At 36.6% G+C, this 22,014-nt stretch overlaps 2 long non-coding RNA genes across 4 annotated transcripts in view; one reads left to right on the top strand and one right to left on the bottom strand.

Moving 5' to 3' along the window:
* The window catches only part of LOC116216562 (uncharacterized), a 250,775-nt gene that overhangs the window by 213,247 nt on the left and 15,514 nt on the right, over positions 1 to 22,014 (top strand). For both annotated transcript variants that reach the window (XR_014883014.1, XR_014883013.1), the window contains exons 4-5: positions 3,357 to 3,425; positions 4,466 to 4,590. This is a non-coding gene — a long non-coding RNA (uncharacterized LOC116216562). The remainder of the gene's footprint in view (positions 1 to 3,356; positions 3,426 to 4,465; positions 4,591 to 22,014) is intronic.
* LOC109367293 (uncharacterized) overlaps positions 16,013 to 22,014 on the bottom strand; it is a 114,716-nt gene continuing 108,714 nt past the window's right edge. For both annotated transcript variants that reach the window (XR_002114292.3, XR_014883015.1), the window contains exon 3: positions 16,013 to 16,328. This is a non-coding gene — a long non-coding RNA (uncharacterized LOC109367293). The remainder of the gene's footprint in view (positions 16,329 to 22,014) is intronic.

The following is a 22,014-nucleotide window of genomic DNA, read 5'->3' as shown; positions in this document are numbered from 1 at the left end:
TTTCACTCTTCGATGTTTTCTTCTTTGCAGATGACGGGACAATATGCTGGGTCTGCAATAACATTGACTCAAAATTCCTTGCTAATTGTGAGATAACTTCCTAAAGATTGCGAGCCAAAGGAAGTCAGAGAACAAAGCAATGTCAAGTATGCACATGTCACAACACAATGCACTGATTCCAAGTCTTTGGAAACATGCTGAAAGACATGTCTGAAAAAAATAAAAAAAAAAAAAAAAAAAGGGGAAATGCTTCCACACAGAATTTCAACATGAAAACAACAGCTCAATGTGCCTGTTCCTGCCAGGAAAAAATAACCTGAAAAAACAAAAGGTGCTGGAAAACTAGAAATGAAATCATCACATTGCAAGTACACTCTTTTGTCTGTTTCTAAAACGTAGGTAGGCTGTACTCATGCTACATTGTAAACGAAAGGATCAATCTGAAGGAGTGTTTGACTGCTAGGTGCCAAGAAGACCAAGAAAAATGGAATGTATAAACAAGTCTCTTTTACAATGAAGGACTAGTAGAACAAAACAGAAGGAAAGCAAACAAAAGGCAACACTTTCAGATAATGTATCTGAAGGAATTCAAACTCTGCATTCCTGATCACTCCTGTAGGTACTGAAGGTACAAAAGACAGACTCTTGAGGAGAGTGGCATACACAGTATTTCTTTGTGAAACAGTCTGCATACATTCCCTTCATAACCACAGGTAAATCTTTGCATCAGTGGTGTACTCTAAAGATGTGTTTTCAATTAGGAGTCACTGTTGACTTGCTGAATCCAATTTTCTGTCATCTTAAGAGCTAAGGGTTAAGTAAATTTCAGGGGAAAAGCATTGGATCCCAGTGAAGGTTTATGTGCACAACATAAATGAAACAATGCATGCATCTGACTTAAGATGTTATAAGGTACCACCTCAAAAAACAGAAGGATCTAAACTATGAACACAAGTGAGTCATGAATAATGATATGACTAGGCATTTTTCTTTCAAAACTGACAGAAGAAAATTAACTTATCCCTAGGTTGTGCAGGCAGAAACAAATACTAAGATGAAAAGCAAGTTGCCTAACATTACATATCAACTCAAGAATAAATTCTCTATCTACAGTTTCTCAAGTGACTGTATAAAACTGTTGCTTTTTGTTAACTGCTAGACCTCAAAGAGCACCTGACAAGTGCACCTGAAAGACTTGTTTTGCATTTGGTGCTACTAGTTGTGCTCCCAGAGATGCATGCAAAAAGGTGACCTCAGAGCTTCTGAGCACTTCCTGCAGTAGGCACTATATACATAACAACGAAAACCCATCCGTGCTTTAAACCAGAGTTAATTAGGTATGTTTAACCAACATTTTCCTGAGATATGTTAAAATCTGGCATAAATGTTTCTACTGAATATACAAAAGTGTTCCCATGATGATAAAATCTGAACAAGTGCAGGTAATATTTATTTCCCCTGGCTTTAAATTGTACCTCTTTTCTGTTGTGTATTCCTCATCAGTTTGCTTTCTAGGATGCAGGTCATTCTTGCTGATTCAAATTTGGACTCAAAAGTTGTGAGGTGCTGTTTAATATTTGGTGTTCAGGCTACTATTCTGGATTTTCAAACTATTAATTGATTTTCTCTTCCCCTTTTGGGCTGAACTGAGAATAGCTGACAGAGTCCTGCTATACAAGTGATATTCATGAAAAATGTGACTCCTTTTGAAACAACACTATCTATGTATTATCATTATTGGTGTAAATAAGAACCTGACCAAAAACAGTGTGATTTTTCAATATCATTGCTTGTCAAGCAAATTAGTAACTTATTCTTCTGAACTGCAGTCCCTTATGGTTGAAGAACTTTATTCCATGTCTCGGCAGGCAGTGAAATTTGCACTAGTTGGCAGTCTCAGGCAGGCAAGATGCATCTGTTGAGAGGGATGTGATGTGATGGAAATGCCTGCACTGCAGATGTAACATTTGTGCTTATCTTTGCACCTTCACCTTACCATCACAAGGCAAACATCTTTGCACTTGTGGTGAACTTGAAAGGATGCCAGAAGATGACAAAGATAGGTTCTAAGCAAATTTGCACTGAAATGAAGCCCACTTCTGTAGAAGATCACTACTGCTGACGTAGGGAAAGAGAGAGTGTGAATGCTCCTTAAAAAGAGCTTTTGGTTTACACTTCTGTTGGGCCTGCCAGAGGCTTGAAGATAATGTGGAGGGAGAGCCTCTTGTCATGGGTACAATACTGTAACAAATTGCCTTATTAGAGCCAGGAGAATAGAGACTTTTGGCATATTTACTCCTCAGACTTCTGCATAAATGAATCGAAAGCTAATGTTAGCTTAAGAAGAAAAAAAAAAAAAAAAAAAGGGAATAAAAAGGTTAAATGCAAGCCACCTCATATTGTCCAAAAAACACTGAACAAATTATAGCAGGTGGTCTTGCCACCTTTCCTTGACTACTTTCATTCCAAGGAATCTCCTTATCTAAAGAAGGGACGAGCAGACACCTGGGAGAGTCCCACAGGAAGAGCTCTGACTGGAAAACAGTGACTAGAAGGAGATAGGAACCTGCTGTGCAGGGAATGCACAGTTTGGAGAGGGTGAGAGAGGGCGAAATACATTGGTGATGGATCCTTGTCTCATTTACAGCTTGTATGTCTTCAGGTGCTGGCTTCAGAGGCAGCCCTTTTCATTTATGTCATGTTGGTAATTGATGGGAAGTAAGAGGCCCTGCAATTCAAATGTATAAGCTACCATGTTCTTATGGCTTGCAGAGAAAAAAGCCAATCAAACAATGCTTTCATAATTGCACCTATTTTCTTTATTCTGCCTAAATTGCTACAGGAAATGCTTTAATTTAATAGAGTGAGCAGATGCATTGCATGAATTCCAAATGGTACACTAACGATGTAATGGTTCCTACCCTCTGCATTGCAGGGAGGACTGTGGTTTGTTTCCTAGTAGGCTACAAGTACAATAGCTTTTTACGACTTTCAGACTTTGACTAAAAGAAAACAAAGCACTGGCTGGGAATGAAATAACAATGAAGCCTGTTTCTGTCATGTATTTGAATATTCCCTTGCACTCAGTTTTTACTTTTTTTTTTTTTTAATGCATGAAATTTCTTAGGTAAATACATCTAGAAAGGGAAAGATGTGTTGCACACAGTATTTTGTGATAACTTCTCATGAAATCTTCTACACAACCCTCATCGCTGTTCTTCCATGTGTTCCTCATTGACAGGACACATTTCTGTCCTGTAAGGTTCAGCTTTGTAACAGTGCTAATACACAATTTGCTGTTCTGGGAAGCACTACTGTTAGTCCTGAACTTTCCTTCATGTCTTTTTCTATTTCAGCTATGCAAGAGAATATGAACAGAGCTGAAGCCCATTGAAAATAAGCCGAGAGGTTGACCAGCTTTCTGGGTAAGAGTGGCACACCCCAGAATATAATTTTTCCATCGTGATAATTATCTATAAAAAAGAACATCCAGAATAGTTTCTGCAGCCTTTATTGGCTTGTTCCATTATAGCATTATTTTGTAGGTTTATTTCAATTTTTATTTTAGTTTTTTTTTTTTTCAAGGATATCTTCACTTTGGATTTAATAATGTATTCTCAAAGTATTGTTCATATTGATGGTTATTTTGCTGTTTCATTTTGAGTGACAGTTCTGAGACTCTCGAGTGAAATACTGAGTTAAAAGAACAGTGCTTCTATTTTCTTTCATGAATCAGAAGTACTTCTTTCATTTCTTGCATGATGTTGTCAAGACAATACTGTCCTAAATTGTACTTATACTGTTTACCACAGTATTCTGGAGCTCACAATATTTTGGAGAACCACAGTGTTTTGGAGCAACTTTTATTATGGAAATATTTCCAAACTTGAGCAGTTCTCCCTTCCCCACTTTTTTCAAAGTGTTTAAAGTCTGTGTTATCTGTAACTAATTTTTTCCTGGTTAAAAATTGCTTGGCATTTAAGATCTACATCAAGAATCTTTCTTGTTTTTTTTTTGTTTGTTTTGTTTTTGTTTTTTGTTCATATGAATGTGAGAATATTCAGAGTACGTGCTAAATTTTCAAACAAAAAAATGCCACATATGCAAAATAAGAACTAAGGATCTAGGAGAAAAAGTAAGAGAATGAGGAAGAAGTAAGGAAATGAAAAGCACTGATTCTCTACAACTATGATGCCTCAGAAATGTGTGACATTTTCTATTATTCTGTAGTGTGATGACTTTATACTTTCATATACTTGTACAGTGTGACCAACTTTTTAGTAACTTCTCATTCATCAATTTGGCACCTTTACAGGCTCAGCTAACACTGCATTAACATGCTTTTCTAATATTTAATTTCCTTGACTGAATCTATAAAACAAAGAAGAGAAAGATTAAAATAACACAAGTACATTGACCTAAATTCAGTTCAAAGTTTATGCTGGCTTCTGTTGTGTACTTCTAGCAGAGGAGCCAGAAGTTTTCTGGTGAATGCATCAGCAGAAATGTTTGTAGTCTCTCCTCTTGTGAAAGAGTCATGCTGGAACAGGACAGGCCCAGAAGGACTGGCCAAGGAGAAGTGGCAGAAAGGTTGGTGCCAGCCTCTTCAGACCTTTTCTTTCTGGGAATATGTAATCATGTTGATCAGAAGGTTTTTGATAGTAATGCTTAAGGTTCCTAACAGTATGAAACCTCCTAAGACATTCTGAGCATACACTAAAAATTGGATAAGATGAAAGAATTGTTATTGAATTTAGTCTGAGGACTTTGATTACTGGAATAACTAACACAAGAATAAGAACATGTGTGGTAAGATTCAGATCATAGCTACAAGAGTATTTGTTATCATTTCCATACTGAAATCAGCACTGTTCAGAAATGAGAGATGAAGAACCAGCTTATATCAAGCCTCTGCTGACCCCACTACAAAGCCATAGCAATTCCTTCCAATTTAGGAAGAGCATCCTTTTCCAAATGTCTCCTAATCTTTCTTCAGGTAACTAGAAAGCTCTTCTGTGGCAAAAAAATACAGCTCAGGAGTCATGTTAGAATTATTTTTTAGCTACATATAAAAACCATCTACAGATGTCACCTGCTTAAAATTCTGTGCTGAGACTGCAAAGACCTGCACTTCTATGTTAGGAAATGTCATATTTATAGCTGCCAACAGAACCTTAATTTAGCTCCTTTCTATGTTAAGATATACTCTTTCATTGCATAATCACATACTACTTTTTCCAAAGGACCTCTGCCTCACCCAGGGCACAGGACCTACAAGAGGGCTGAGGAGAGGTTATGAAGGCAGACATAAATCTGTCACTTCCTAAATTGGCTGTGATTGACTATGCAGCCTAAATAATTTTGCTTTCAGGAGGATGCATATATTTTATATATTTTAAATCTTAAATCATGGTGGAGAACTATTCTGTAAATGGTTTCCTTTGGTGGGAATTTGGACACCAGCTTGAAGACTCCTGAAGGAGGCATAGTTAAGAAATGAATAATCCTGTAAACACAGTCTCTATGCATCTTAAACATGCATAGTCTAACACTTCATTTGCTCTCAGTTTGGAGTGTCACATAGTGTTTCGAGTGCTAAAAGATTTACTATGGTTTATGGCTCAAATATTTCTAAGTCAGTTTGTCATTTAGCACCAAACTACCCTGTCCTGCAGCACACTCAAAGGCTAAAGAGCATGGAAGCATTCTCCTGCGTAACTGCCCATGGACTGGAATAGCTTCTGTGACCTTTCTCTTGCTGTTGGGATCTTTCTTGAAATTAATTATTAAAATGCTAGGCCTTAGGTCTGTCTGTGATGTAATGCTTGAAGTTTTCAGAACAAAACCAAATTCTTTCAGTCACAATAATTTTTATATATTAAACAGTATCTACTTGAAAAGAGAGATCCTTCAGTGTAATTGTGCTTTTTTAATCAACTGTATTACCATTTTGCCCTTCTGCAAAGCACTATTAACTGAATGCATTTCCATTAAATTTCAAAGTATACCTTAGTCTTTATGACTGGATGTTACTTTTAAAATGCTCAAGTTCTGGCAAGTATGACCTCGGGTGCAAACAAAACTTTATTTGCTAGAAATAAGCTATTTAGTTGTGAAGCTTTGATTATGTTTCCATAATTAAAGCATTTGAACATTACTGCAGTGAGTGGGCTGAAACTACAAGTATACAGCAAATAATGAGCAGGAAACAAAAACAGATAAAAAGAATGAAATTTGCGGGATGTATCGTCACATCCAATTCTGCTAACCTTGCAAATGGCAGAACATCTTTCCTGGTCACCTCAAGTCCACCTTCAGACAGTTAAGCGAGGAAAATGTTATGGCAATAACAACTTGCCAGAAGAACAAGAAAGCTTAACAGGAAGGATTTTGGAAAATATCTGCCCTTGTTTTGCACTGAATGTTAAACCATGACTAGAAGCTGGATATCTATCCGTAGTTAACAGCTATCAGAATGAGTCTTCAGGCCAAGAGGCTTGCATTTAAGAGGTGGCCAAGTCAATAGTTATGTCATTTGTAAAAAGAATTTGCAATGGAATTTCCTATCAGTCTGTCAATCAGAACAGTAATTATTGTTGAGTGGCAAATGCATTCAGAAGCAGCTCCAGAACTGATCCCACAAGTAGAGATCTTTTATGATTAAAGTATTCATAGCCTCAGTAAATGTTGATTTTGAGTAGAGATTCCTCTGTGAAAAACTGAAAACTTTCAATGCAGTTACATGCCTGGGACATAGGATAGATGAGCAATATATCTAAAGATCTAAAGATGAGGCAACACTGAAAGAATCCTTCATTTTTCCTGTTCCAATTTCTCTCCATCTGGGTTTACTAGATTACCCAACAATATGAACTAATATTCTAGTCTGCAGAGAGTTCTCCTCCTCATGCTTGGAGGGACTAGGGATTTCATAACAGTTTTATGAGATGAGTTTAGAGTTGCTCTTTGGAAATGTGTTTTTAAACAGAGGATGTGTTTTATCTCTCTTTAGAACATATTTTCTTGTTTAAACTGGCAGAGAACTCGTATTTTTGTAATAATTTAAGCAGTGTGGGTCCAGGGCCCAAATTGCATTGACCTTAAATAGAATCCTGGTGAAGAGAATGCTGAAACAATGAAGCTCAGTTTTGTGTTGAAGATGAGGGTCAGTGAGAAATATTTCAGCTGTTATGCTAATTCTGATCTAGAAAGCAAATGAAAGGCTTCTGTGCATTGTATTGATGTGATGTGTCTGAATGAATGCAGACGCACCATGATCTGAAGTTTGCTAAACTTGTGTTCAGAAAGGCATGAATGTAAGAGAGTCTGTTCCAGATGGAAGCCTACCACTGCTTCTGGAAAGGTCCCAGCATATCACGGTGAAGTTATGCAACTAATCTTTTGCTATTTATTGCAGTTTTTTGCTAATCTATTGCTATGATGTGGTACAAAATAAGATGATTTATCAGTATATTCAAAGCTTGTGAATATGACAGACAACACTAGAGGTTATCATCAGAGTTAGATCAGGAACATGGAATTGGAGATGTCCTAAAGATTCAGACAAATGTATTACAGGCATACAATTCATGGCCTATTGTGGGACATGCATATTGTGTTACGATGAGTTTTCTGTTTTCTGTTAGGCTACTCCTTATGTGATACATGTAAAAAAGAAGCATATGACCAAAAACAGACCTAACAAGAAAAAATGATTATAGTATCTGAGAATATCTAAAACCGTATGCTCCTGCAGGACTTGAGGAAAACAGGAAAACTCATGAAAAGCAGAATCACAGATTCGTTTTTCCATTAACTCATTTGGTTGAAGAGTGAGGAGGTGACACCTAACCAGTTGCCTGTTTTCATTCCTGTTCTGAGATGGCCACTCATTCTCTCCATTTACTGCATGGGAGCTTGCATCTTTTTTAGCTCCATGTACTCTATGGCCAAGGGAGGTGCACCTGGCACATCAGGCATTATGCCCCCAAATGTGTAGCCTTCTGGGGCCTTAAGTGGATGTAACCCTAAGTTTAGGAAGTTTTGAAAGGGTAAAAATGTTATTGTCACTCAAATAATTGCTTGTATACGTGGCCAAAGCTTTTAGTTACTATTAGGCAGAGCCTAAGCAGCTCATGGGGATTTAAAGGCAAAATGTCAAGGGTAGATCTATACCATGCAGTTATACCTGAGGTCAGCTAGACATACCCAGCCTAGGTGGTATTTCTGCATGATTCAGACATGAACCCAAGCTGCTGTATAGCTGCTTCAGCATGGTGTTGTGTATAGGGGTTTGATTGAATCAGCAGAAGCATTTGGTGTGAAAAATCTCTAGTACAACTGTTCTGTTTATTTATTTATTTATTTATTTTGAGAGGGATGAGGGAGAGGGGGAGGGAAGTAGAGGCAATGTATTCCTCGTCTGAAGTTTGTTGTTCAAAATTATTTCTACCATTTGAAAAATGATTTGCCTATTGTTTAGGCAGTAATTTTTGTCAGTTATTTAAAAGGACTTAGCACAAGTATTACATTTTTTCATGCTACTATGCTCCTTGGAAGAAAAAGGGATTTAGAGAAATGCTGAGATTTTTGAAAGAGATCTGAAAACCATGGAACCTTCCTGGAAAAAAAATAAATCAATGCAATTTGTTCAGTTCCTTTAGAAAACTAGCCTCTGCCTTCAGAGTTTTCTCAACAGGCTATATTTTTTCCCAACCACTAGCAAAACAAGGCTAACGGCTTTCCCAAGGGAAATCTGCTTAAGCCTGCTGCAATGTCTGTGAGGAGTATGGGTGCTGGTGGAGAGTGATACAGGGAGGAACTGTGCTGTCAACAACAGGAAGTTGGTGAAAAATGAGCAGTGCCCCTGGGGAGGTGAATGCAGAGCAGATGGCTCTAATTGTGAGTCACACTGTGACAACTGACAAGAGAAATTCTGCACTCTTGACACTTTAAAGATACCAAAAATACCAGAAAGCGCATTCCATGGCTTCTTGAAGACTTCCATATCGAGGGAGCTGGGGGGGGAGAGCTCCAACTCCTCCTGTTTCCATCACTAAACAGCCCATAAAATTTGCTGTTGATAAGCTTCCAAGCAGCCAAACATTCTAATACTTAGATAAGTCACTAACGTTAATAAAAACACTGAAGAAATAAGAAGGAAGAGGTGAAAAGGGGATTCATGTGCAGGGCAGCACCAGTTGCTTTAGATACTGATCCTTTCAATTAAGGGGCGGTTCTGGATAAGAAAGGGGAAAGTAACATCCTTGTTTATAAGTACTGAAAGATTTTGAAATCTGTCTCTCTCTCTCTCTCTCTTTTTTTTTTTTTTTTTTTCCCCCATCTGGAATGACTGCAAACATTTTCTTGATGTATTTCAATTACTGCCCGGATACAGAGTTGCAGATTTATACTGTGCTTTTTTAGTGGAGTTACAAAAAGTCAAGACCAGAAACCATTCATATCTAGTTGACAGGTTTTTTTTTAATTTATTTTGGGATGACTTCTTGGCTTGGGTAGGTCTGCAGATGTAAACAGAGCTGCCCCAGAAATAATTTCTTCTGCTGTATTTGCTTGCTTAATGCCCCTGCTTTAAGATCAATGCTACGATAGCTAGGCAGTCCATGTCTTCAACATAACCTGTTCTTTCCATGTGCACCCAAATAACATAAATCAGCTCTTTTAGTTGGAACTTGGTGACCATTAATTTCAGGTTGAGGCATTATTGTTATTCTCCTCATACTGTGCAAGATATTTCCCTGGATTCTGGGGAGGGGAGGAAATTTCATAGCGTTAGAAATATTACTGGGAGCATCTTGTTCTGACTGGATTCAGATCTCTGATATTTTGGCATTCTCTTCTGCTTTTTAAATTGCTGTTATTTGAAAGTTACTAACAATGGAAGAGTGCATTTAATCGCTTGGGAAGGCAGCTACAATGCACAACTGTTCCTCCTACAGATGTTAAGCTGCTGCTCAAGGTCATAAAACATTTGAATGTCATTTCTTGAATAAGTGCTCATGCTCTGAGGTGGAGGGTTAGCTCATGCAGGTCATACAGTTCAGCAACTCTAAGTTCAGCCCAGAATTTCTGCACTGGAGGCATTCTTACCATTTTCTATAATTATTATTTTCCTTTATATTATATCATTATGATAGACTCTGCAAATTTTTCTGTGATTTTTTTTCCTGTGGGATAAGTGCTATATGGAGACACCTGGCAGAAATTGAATAAGTTACATGGAGTTGTAGTAGCAGTACATCCTTTGTGTTGCACTCTGCTTAGCTTGGCTAATTTGCTCTATTAAGCGTCTCTGTAAATTGTAGTACCCGTGGTAGTCGTGGCACTTCTCATGGCATCATCTGGAAATCCCCCTACGTAGCCTTCCTCTCAGAACTGCTACATTATACCTCTGAGGTTGTTTACTTCTTCTGTCCAGTAATTTTGAGTCACTAGCACAGCTTACGTTGAGAATAATATAAATCCTTGGGCATTTTAAAACATGAATTTCCCTTTGTAACTGCTCTCCCAGACCGACATTTGGCTTATTTGCTAGCAGTTACTTTATATGAGGTCAACTGTTGTTGCCTTTGCTAAGATTTCATTACCTCTGTGAAAAGCCCTGGATTTACCATGAGTAGAAATAGAACTACCAAAATACTTGTGCTGTTATGCTTTAGGTTTCATGGTAGGTTGGATAACACACATGTATATTAGGCTACATTTTCTGAAAGCATGAGCAAGGTCACAAAGAGATATGCAGACACACACATCCTCCAAGTTTCCTAAGATACGCAAAACCCTGCCATCATTCTGTGGGATAAGCAGTGCAAGAGAAGCCTACAGTAACATGAAGCCAATATGTAGGACTCAGAGAGCTCCTACTTTCACATTTGGTGTGAATTCCAAAGCTTGCCTGTTGTGCTGTTATTTTTTCATGCTAGTCATAATGAAAGGGGAAGGGAATAAGTATCATGTTCTCAAATTTGGTTATTGAATCCTTGGCAGAAATTTTGAGATCACAGCTCTTCTGTCCTCTGAAATGCTTTCACTTGGAGAAGTTGTACGATATGGTGGAATTTCTTTCTTCTTTACATCTGTGTTGGCTAAAACAAGACAGAGGAGCTTGAAAAAGCTCACCCTTCTTTAAGGAACACTATCTGATTCGTAAGCATTCCTAGAGGTTAAGGCTGGTGACTATCAAGAAAGCAAATACTTCACGCAAGGGTAAGTCCTCTAATTGTGTTTGTGTTGAATAGCTGCCAGATCCCCATGTCAGGATGTCTGCAGTCACGGCTCTGATCTCACCATTTCTTCCTAGGCTGTTGCACAATTGTGTTGCGTGTTTGTGGTAGGAGAGAAAGTTGGAGAGCTGAGCTATGAAACCATCTCGGGGAAGGAAGCCATGTTTTATTTTAGTTGCTTGGTTTGGATAAAAGCCTGTAGGAGATTGAATAACATATAAAAACATAATGTGGCCCATTCATGGTAACCAAACCTGGTCTTCTTTGCAGATATGTGAAATATGAGGTTTAATATGCAGGGTGGAAATGTCAGTGAAAATGTGTTCACTGGCATAGTAGAAATCCATACACATGTGATAACTCGCTGCATGTTCTATGGTGAATCTCATCTGTAGTTGCAGGGTCTGGACTTGTAGATGCAGTGAGGGAGCTGTTGGAAAACTGGTTGTGAATCCACTCCTCTGATGCATCACTTCAAAGATATTTTGTGGAAGGCAATTGAGACAAAACAGTGACAAATAGCGCGTTAACTGTAAAAACAGAAAGACACCCAGAGATACTGTAGGACACAAGCTTAGCAATAGCAAAAGAAGGCAAGAATATCATAGTTCCATCCAGCCAGAACAGAGGAGTCTGTGGGACTCTGAGCACATGTAAGAGCTGAAGGCTGCCCTGGTTAAACAAACATTTTGTTCCTGAGAGAAGACAGCAGTTGTCTTAGCCACAGAAATGTTAGTTCAAAGTAATATCCTGATTACTCTCAGAACTATAAATCTTTTTCAGATGATCAAGTTGTGCATTACTGCTCTTTGGCTAGAACAAAGCAAATTTCACATAAGTCTAATTTTACCACTGAAAAAATAGTAGGCTGGGTGGATCTATAACTATCATGTCATCTCACATAATAAAAAATGGTGAGCTAGTAGCAATAGTCCCGGAGGATGTCAGTTCCATTTTCTAAACCAGTAAGTGGAGAATTACCCAAAGCAAAAAAGAACTTGTACAAATAATACTGGGGAAATCAGAAGTTAATCTGAATATCAGCTCACTTAATCTAATCAGTATGAATAGCTCCCTGCTAGCTACTCCATTACCTGAAACAGGGGTCAAGTGATACACATCAGTCAATCCTCTCATTAAAAATTCCATCACCACACCAAATCCTTCTACCTTCCCCCAAAATAAAATAAAACAAACAAACAAACAAACAAACAAAACCCCTTCATCTCCAAATCTCAAATATCATCATTCCTGATAAGTACTAAAAAGTTCCTCATCTCTCAATTGCAGTTCATATCCTGAGCTACATAGATTTGCTGTTAGAGATAAGGATATGAAATATAAAGTGATATTAATAAGCATGTTGCAACCTGCTAGGCTCTCTCTGGCAGCTATGCCTTGTGTTGTAAATAGAGGTGGTCACTGAGTCGGCTCAGGAACTTAGGATCTCGCCACGTGTCATTCAGTAGCATTAGCCTACATGCACACCTTCAGGGAAAAACAGTATGAGTCACCTCAGTGGAGAAATAGATTATTAAAAAAAAAAAAAAAAGGAACAAGCAAGACAGAACAGGAACAAGGAGGAATACTATGTTTCTGATGGCTTCCACTGGAGTAAGAAAAGAAAATCTGCCAGCTGAAAGTGGAAGGAGGGAAAGCAAGCCATAACCCTAGACTTTGAAAGGTGTCAACTAATTGACATCAAACTATACAAATTATATTTTGTTTCTTATTATCCTCACCACTTGTAGATACTTATTAAAGTTTTACCAAGACAGTACTTTTCTGCCCTTCCTTTTTAGCCTGGGTGACATTTTGCTGTCCCAAAACATAGGTAACATAACACCTACTGATGGTGTTAAAATAGCACTTGCAGTAAGAAATGATTCCTGAAACAATACTGTGGTGTTTGAGTCAAGCATTTGTTTTCAGAGATCTATGTGGTATTTTTCTAAGTTTTTGGGAAGGCACAGAAGATGACCTTTGTACTTTTCTTGGTAACTGAGAGAAAGAAGGATTGAGTCATCTGCACCATAACGTAGAGTTATTCTTTACAATAGGTTAGAGAGTGCCCAGAGAAAATCTGATTTGTTTTCCTTTCTCTAGACTTTTTTCTTAATGTGTTTTAGATTTAAACTGATGTAAACTAATTAGAAGCAAAGTAGAAGACGGCTGTATTTAATTTTAACTTAATTTTATTTTGTAATAAAGAAGCAGAGATTATTTCCTGAAATCAACCAAGGTATCCTTAGCTTGTTTTCTCGACTTCAAACATAGATAAAAAATAGTGTAAACTGTAATCACTTGTGAAAAATGCCTTCTTCACACTCAAATTGTTATTCATCATCCCTTTGCCTAGGAAAAAAATACGTATTTGAATGAGCCACTGGTAACTTAAATTTAAATGATTCTACGATTGACAGGAAAGGTCTTTAGTGGAACAGCTGCCTGTATGCCTGTAGCAGCCTATGTGTGTTTATATTCATGAAAAGTCTACACCCAAACTAGAAGCAATTCAAAATGACTGTAGTGAAACTTTGTTTTTAAGAAATTATATTGCCGGAGGAAAAAAAAAAAAAAAGGTGAAATATATAAAATCAGTTTATTTAGATTGGTATTTGTGGAAAACAGATTTACTGTTTCACTTTGTGTTTCTCTGTGAGTTATCGCTTGTTTTTCTTTCCAAACATAAAAAACCTTTCTCTCTCCTTCCACTCTTTGAATTCAAAGGGAAGAGTGATGGGATGAAGACTTTTTTTCAATTGAAATGTCGAGACAGTAATGAAATAAAATATTCTATGCATTCTTAGAAAGCCAGACACCTGCTATTGAAAGGGAAATGATGGCCAAGAAAAAGAATAAGAAAGAAAAGGAAAAAGGAACAGGTGCAGTTAATGGACCAGACTAAGGTATCATGGGAGACTTTCAAAGCCACAGATGAATTTAGCTGTACCAATTCTAAGTGTTGTTTACTTCAGTTTTCTAAGTTTGAAATTCTCCTCCTGAATATGAGCTTCAGGGAGAAGTCTATGTGAAATAATTATAGATTTTTTGAAAAGAAAACAACAAAACATTACCACTATCTAAATAACAAGAATAAATGCCAGCACACACTAATTTTCCACAGCAAAAACGATATACTGGAAAATATTAGTGAGAACAAGAATAGTCTAGCCTTACACCTCCACTTTTTATTTCATTCTTTTTATTTCAAAATTGTCTTTGAACGGAGAATAAGGTCTGAGCATCTGTTGCAGGCAAGCAACAGGATTTTTTTTTCCTCTTTTGGTCTAAGAGAACCTGTACTCCTACCTACACTCCCTATGGGGAGTATTTATCTAAAGGTGCACTGGAGAATAGTAAATTTAAAAAAAAGTAACTCTGTCTGTTGATGCATGAAATCATTACATTATTAACTAAAAATGTCTTTTAGTCCCCTGCATCTCTTACTCCAAGGATATGCATGCATTGATAAACATGTATTGATTCTGTTAAACACAACTTTCAAAGTTTTGCAATTATACAAAAATTAGTTTGTACTGTAGAATTAAAAAACCTCTACCTTATTAATGGAAAACTTGTGCTCATCTCAAGGCCTAATTCACACGTCATGCTGATCAACACCCAGCAAATCCATTTGGTTAGATGGTGTCCATAATACTATTCAAAATCCTTCATTCTTACCCACATATGCAGCGTCTGATGCACGGACTCAGACTTGAATGATCCAAATTGTTTATTACAAGTTCTCACATCACTTATGTATCTTCACAAGTTTTCTTTTTCTAGCTTTCCTGTCCACCCCTACAACTTTCCCATCCACCTTTACATGTCAACAGAGCATTCTACAAAACACTCTTCAACCGTTCACACAGGCGCTTGCCCAATCAGAGCCATGAGACGTTCTTTCTTCTTCTAGAAGTGTCCTTGGTTCTCATGCTCTTTATCTTGCTCCACAGCTTCTGCTCTGAACAGTTTTTCTTGTATTCCCACACACATATATTCTGTAAGGTCTACCAGTGAAATATTTTATTGATGTAGTTTTGCCTTATTCTAATGGATATAATAAGGGATCTTTTTAATCATGTGTTCTACCTTTACTGAACTCCTTTATATTCAGTATTGATTTTATTTTATTTTTTGTGAACAAACCTGTGTAGTCAAAAATACTAACTGCTTTCCTTGGATTGTTTTGTTACTACTTCTGTTTTCCATTAATTCATATGTTCTTCCTGTACAATAATGCATTGCATATGAATTCAAAGCAATATCAATAACCGTGCTATCTATCTCTTATGTTCCAGTGACTCACTTTACTTAGGAACAAACTCTGTGGATTTAGTTGTTACTCCTGTGATAATTTCATACACTACATTCCATCATAATAATGGATTTTGATTTGAAATTATGGAAAAATAAGCTGATCGAAAATAACCCGTAGGCAATGGAATGAACTACATATAAAATCATCTGCAGGTCTAAATTAATCTGTCTCTCTTTTCTACAGATCAGGGTGGATTTTTTTTTCTTCCTTAAAAAAAACCACACACACAGAAATTAAAAAAAAAACCTGTTCTTAACGCTTGAACAAATCCCTTTTTCTTCCCCTCAATAATGTGGTTAACTGTCTGGAATGTGAGCCACTGGAAATTCTTCCCCACAGAAGAATCCCCATTAAGCTTTCAAGCAGACTTACTTCATCCCCACAGCTGCATGGATAGAAGACTTTCTAGTGCCTAAATACTTACTGTATATGTCATCCTTAAATGTAATTTTTTTTTTTTTTTTTTTTTTTTTTTTTTTTTTTTTTTTCCAGCCAGAGCTCTAGGAGCAGGTGCTAGCATTTTGCTTCCTTTCTGCTTCCTCTGTGGGGAATGGGCTAGAAAGAGCCAACTAATTAGAAAATTCTACAGGGAAATCAATTCTGCAAACAGCTGAGGAATGGCATGTCAGTATAATGCTCACTTTGTCTGTCAGCAGCGCCTTGGTTGACTTGACAAGTGGCAGTTCTTCCAGATGTTATACATGTTGTGATAAGATCAGAACTGCATCATACATTGTCCATTCTTGAAAAGATGTGATGCTCTGGAAGAGTAAATAAAATAAAACTGATATTAAGGACATGTTACGCTGCTGTCACAAGACAACATTTAGTATTTTAACATGTGTTTGAGGTGCAGCAATGAATGTTTAGTGATTTGAGTATTGAGTGCTGCCCTTGCTTTCACATAGGGGTAAGGCAGAGGAGTGGGGGGGTTAAAGAGACATACTGAACCATCTATTGTGAAAAGCTAGATAGTCAAAGTTAGGCTTGCATATTGTACATATCTAAAAAATACATGCAGATCTGTAGTGTGTCTGAGCAAAATGCCACTTATTTAAACAGTAGCTGGTTACATGTACATGAGAATAGTCACATCTGCATATACAAGCTCCCTTGTTCAGAGGCACTGGTGATTTGAAGCTAAAGGATCACCCACTCGTAAGGAGTCTGTTGTGAGATGTTCAAGGAAACAGCATTGTCTTGGAGAAGAAGATTTATCAGAGACTTTGCCACCGTCAGTTTCACCAATTTTTCCTCAAGCTATTTGTAATGTGAGGCAGCCTTCATAAGCAGACTTCTCATGTACACCATTCTCAGATAGACTTGGCATCCACTGTCTCTGTCCTGCCAGGAGATGGTCTTGGGCTTTGCTCAGCTGTGCAGAAGCATCCCCCAGACTCCAGATACCTGGGAATTTGCTCTGGATCTAATATAGAAATAAGGTCTTGTGAATAATACAGAACTTCTTTTCCTATCTTTTTTGATCCAAACATGATTTTGCAATTCACAGTATTATGAATATTTCTTTCTGTGGCAGCTCATTCATTTTTTAGATGTCTTATTTTCTATTCTTGAGCTCTGTGCTGTACTCCTTATCTCTGTCACAAGTATTGGAATCCTTTTTCTGCCTGTCTCCTATCAACTAATTTGTCATATCTAAGAATACAGTAACTAATATGCTTGTGTACAAGTCCCATGAAGACACGTTACTTTTCTGTAGATACATTTTCCAATGTATTTTCCTCTTTTCATGTTGGTTCCACCATAACATGATCTTTCACTTCTTTTTTTCTCTTTCATCCTTTCTCTGTTTCCATTTTTCCATTAAATCTCACATGCAGTAATACTCTGTCAAAAATCTGTTTGCACTTGATTTTCTAATCAGTCTGTTCTCTCCAGCACAAGTACAGTGCTTAAGACGTTGCACAGTAGTGGAATCAAGAATGGTTTTTAATAGTAAATAATCTATAACCTATTATCAGTTCAATTTTGCCATGCATAAGTTGAGAATTATTAGTAGACATTTTCTAATAAAAAAAATTCAAAGCTTTGTACTGCTCATGCTGCAATGTAGCCATCTTCCAGCACTAACTGCTGAATTAACTAAAGGACACTGACTTCAAAAGAGTAATTTTCACAAATGAAGATCACTCTCGTAGCTGAAAATAACAGCATTCCATCTTTTGCCTTTAAGATAAATGAAGCCAATTTCTGTACCTTTTAAATTTACTTTAACAATTGTAGGTTTCCAAATGAGATATAATTTCTTATGAAACCATTGAAATTAATTCTCTACTAAGTATTAATGCCTTCCTTTTTTCTAGTTAATCATTGAAAAAAAGCAATTTTGACTGATTTCTATAGCTACATATGTTAAGAAATTGAAAGGATCAAAAATTGATGCGTGGACTGTAAAATGTAAGCAATTTTATAATTCTATGACCTGTTTTGATTAGAGAGGCCCTTGTCTCCACATATGGAAGATTTGCTTTGCAGTCACATTTTCAGATATTTTTTCAGATAATTGACTTTTTAATTTTAAAGTCCTAAATGTATCACTGCTTGGCCATTTTCCAAAATGCGTTGTAATATACCTGATGCATGCATTATGAAAATTTGTCAAGTAGTCCATGTTTAAAACAAAAGCTTGTTTGCATTTAAGAATAAAATTGCATTATTAAATATTATCATCACCTATTCTTCCCAGAATTACAGCTTTTATTGCAGAATGCTCAGTAATTACAGGAGCACTGCCAGCTGAAATTTTTGAAGTGATTGTCAAGTGATAAATAAAATGGAAAAGGTTTGCTATTTATTTTATGTAAATGTCCAGCTAGATTGTCTTTAGATATTGCCTACACAAAAATTATTAGTGATTTAATTTTCTGTTTATTGACATTTGGATTTTCAAAACACCAACCCAATTGGTGTGGAAATTTCTTTTTCTTTCAACATGTGTCCTAAAAAAAAAAAAGCTATATTACTTCCATGATTTTTCATTATTATGATTTGCATTACATGGATTTTTATACAGAATTGTTTTTTCTTTAATGCAACAAGAATAAACATCAACTGCATGTACTTAGGAGCCAAAAAAATGTAAGTAAAGGAAAAAGCTGCACCTGCCTATAGACAGTGTTCAATAATTGCATGTTGGCACCGTTAGCTTAGTGGTGAATCTTTATAATTTATTCTCTACAGGGCAATAGAGATAGAGCAGCATGAATAAGGATGTTTTCTTGTGATGGTCATCAGAAAGACTGGAGGGGTCATCTCCTTCTTTGAGGGCATGAGAGCATGTGAGGATGTGAGGATGTGAGGATGACAAGGAGGTCAGGTGAGCCAGGTGGTGAATTTAACTTCCAATTAATAAAAATATTTCACAGTGCTTTTTTTCCTTCAGAGCAGAGCAAGATGCTTTGTCTTGTCCTTGTGTGTTCAAAAGAACTATTTTAAAAATATAAGTGTTACTCATTTCTCTGAAGTCCCATCAATTGTTTATTGGTAAGCACTGTCTGGAAAGGAAGGAAGTGTAAGGAGATAGCAGGAGTAAATTGATATTTTATTGCAATGAAATGCTTGTGTTATTTTGTGCTAGCCAGTTTTACTTATAACCTCCTCAATTGCAGTGCTGTCTATGGCAGTTGCTCCAGAATGAAAGGCTACATCATCTCTGCTGCTAGTTTCTTGTGATGGAGCAAAGAAATAAAAAAACAGGTAGATATTTACTTTTATTCTCTGACTGAATGTTTTGAAAATGAGAAGCTGGGCCCCCTTTCCCAGAGCTGTAGGCAAGGCATGATAACTTTCTGCTCTGTTTCCTTTTGCAGAAATAATGCCTGCCTCAGACATAATATATTAGGAGTTCTGAGGACAGGTGGCTTTAGACCTTGAGAATTTTATGGGTCTTCTGATCTAAGCTGCTGAGGAAACTTTTGAAAATGGACCTTCAGATGATTCACACACACAGTAAATCTCTTCAGAATCTTTCCAATGTTTTTAAAACAGCATAAAAGGAGTACAGGGAAAAGTGGTGGATGTTGGTGAACGGGGCTAATTCCTCTGCAAATATCTCATCTTCCTTGCAGAAGTCCATGGGAAGTATTAGTATTAGCGGATGCTGAGCATGTTTCCATTACTACTAGCATCAATGCACATTTGTTAGCCTTAAGAAATCTCTTCAGATATAGATGTTGACAATCATAGCTATTAGAAATACTAAAGTGCTAAAGTACCAAAAAAGTACTTAAGCAAGTACCTTAATATTTAGATGGTGTTTGAGGGAAAAAAAAAAAAGAAAGAAAGAAAGAAAAGAAAAAGATATTTCCCAAATGACCATGATTCTTTTGCCATCAGTCAATAAAATTTTTACTGTTGACTCCTACAGAAGCATGTTAAGCTCCTATTAACTACTTCTGAAATCCCACCCTTAATCCTGGCCTTCTTAAATGCCAGATAGATAAACAATGGTCTCTGAAACTCACTTAACCTTCCTGCTTTTCCAAATGGTAGGAAAAAAATGGAAATTTCTGCCACTTAGCCCAACTGAAATCAAAAAGAGAGGTCCATATTTGTTTTTTGTAGCCCATCTAGAAAACAGGACTGAAAAGTAGATGAACATGAAGTGATTTCTGAGACATTTGGCAAGTAGTAGTTTTTTCAGAAGTTTGCTTAGAAAAACGGTTCTGTAGATGCTCAGTTTGAGTAAAAGCATTTGTTGCCAGGAGTGGGGCAAAAGCGATCACCAGCTGGTGATATTCATCCTTTCCACTCATATTTTCTTTGCTGAATGTTTGGTGGAAATGGCAATTAGTATTTTGTTGCTTGCATTTTTACAACTAAAGCACAGGAGATTAAAGTGAAGTTATGAAAATATGCATTCTTGAAAAGTTATGTTCCTGGAAAAGAGAGAGAGATGAGCTGAGAGGGGAACCTGATGCTCAAAACCATGTGAAGAGTCTTCAGATACTCAGACTTCAAAACTTCTTACTCAGGACCCTAAGCTCTGCATTAAGTGACTGCCCCAAACTTTTATGACATGCATAGGAAGAGGGCAGGAATAAACAGAACATAAAATAATCAGTAACCTATCCCAAATATTAGATCAGACCTTATTTTTCTTGTTTTTCATTTAGGGAAAAGATCTATATGTCCTGAATTCCTGTCAGCTTTATTGATTTTCTTCTTTTTAAACAGAAACTTGTAATCTGAGAAACATTTTTTATGTACCCAAAATGTCTTGAACTGGTGCTGAGGAACTAGGAAAAACTGCAGGTCTTGACACTTTGCTTTACATCATCAGTGTTTCAAAGATTGAGTAATTACTCATCATTTGGTTCCATTCACAAGTAATTTTTAGGTAATACCATACACGGTCGTATAGGATTTGTCCAGAAGTCGATGAGTTCTTTCATTGCCAAAAACTTTGGTCAGCATGAAATGGAATTAAGTCAAGTACAGGAAGGAAATTGTTATTGATACCAAAAGAATTTGCGGCCTTAGATATTATCAGACACAACCGAAAGTTTTTTTCCTTTCTATTGGAAGGCATGTGATTATAGATATGCCAAAAAATGTTACTAGATATTTCAAGAAGATATTTGGTTTTTCAAAACTAATTCTGCCAGCAGGACCCTTGCCAGACATTAGCAAAGCATCAAATTGTTGGTTTTTTTCTTAGATGAAAAGAAGTCATAAATGTAAAAAGGGTAAAATTTATATTTTGGTCTGCTGATGTCTGTTTCACTACTAAATGTCTTTATATCCTCAAAAGACACTTTTGTAAAAGAAACATAAACTCCAAAGAATGTTGGTAAGCTCTTCTTTTTTATTTAAGTAAGTGCTAAGATTTATGCAGGGTACACCTGATTACGTTGCCAGAGTCTAGGAATTTTAAGATAAACTCAGGTTCCAAAAAAATACCAAGCTATTCCTCAAATTATTTTTTAAATGCAACACTTAATAGACAAACAGATCTACACATGTAATACATATGCAAAGGTTTTTTCGAGTTAGTGGTAGAAATTTAAGTGTGGCAATAAATGCATGGGTTTAACCTCTCAATAGTAGTCTTGCTTTCAGCTGGAAATGATGAGATCATGTATAAAACATTTGCTTATCTAAAACATATTCATAAACTTCAGTGAAGCCATTTTTACAACTTTATTGTCGTGCTTATTCTAAGTTAAAATGATTTATTATGTACAAGATTTTCAAAATAACAGCAGAATTCTTTTGCTAGTGTAACTGAACAAACTTTTGTATAAGTCAAAGTGCAGAACAAAAGAAGAAAAAGTGTTGTGCATTGATAATAGGTATTTAGAAAATAATAGCATAGGGGAAAATTGATAAATGTTAAATATCTTGGCTATTCTTAACTGTTATGTCAGTGGAAGTGACCGTGGTTTTTTTTTTTTTCTCAGTACAGCTCACTGTTATTGGTATCTT

The sequence above is a fragment of the Meleagris gallopavo genome, chromosome 4, assembly GCF_905368555.1.
Source record: "Meleagris gallopavo chromosome 4, MGAL_WU_HG_1.1, whole genome shotgun sequence".
In the NCBI taxonomy this organism is placed as follows: Eukaryota; Metazoa; Chordata; class Aves; order Galliformes; family Phasianidae; genus Meleagris; species Meleagris gallopavo.
This window is presented reverse-complemented; position numbering and strand designations above follow the sequence as displayed.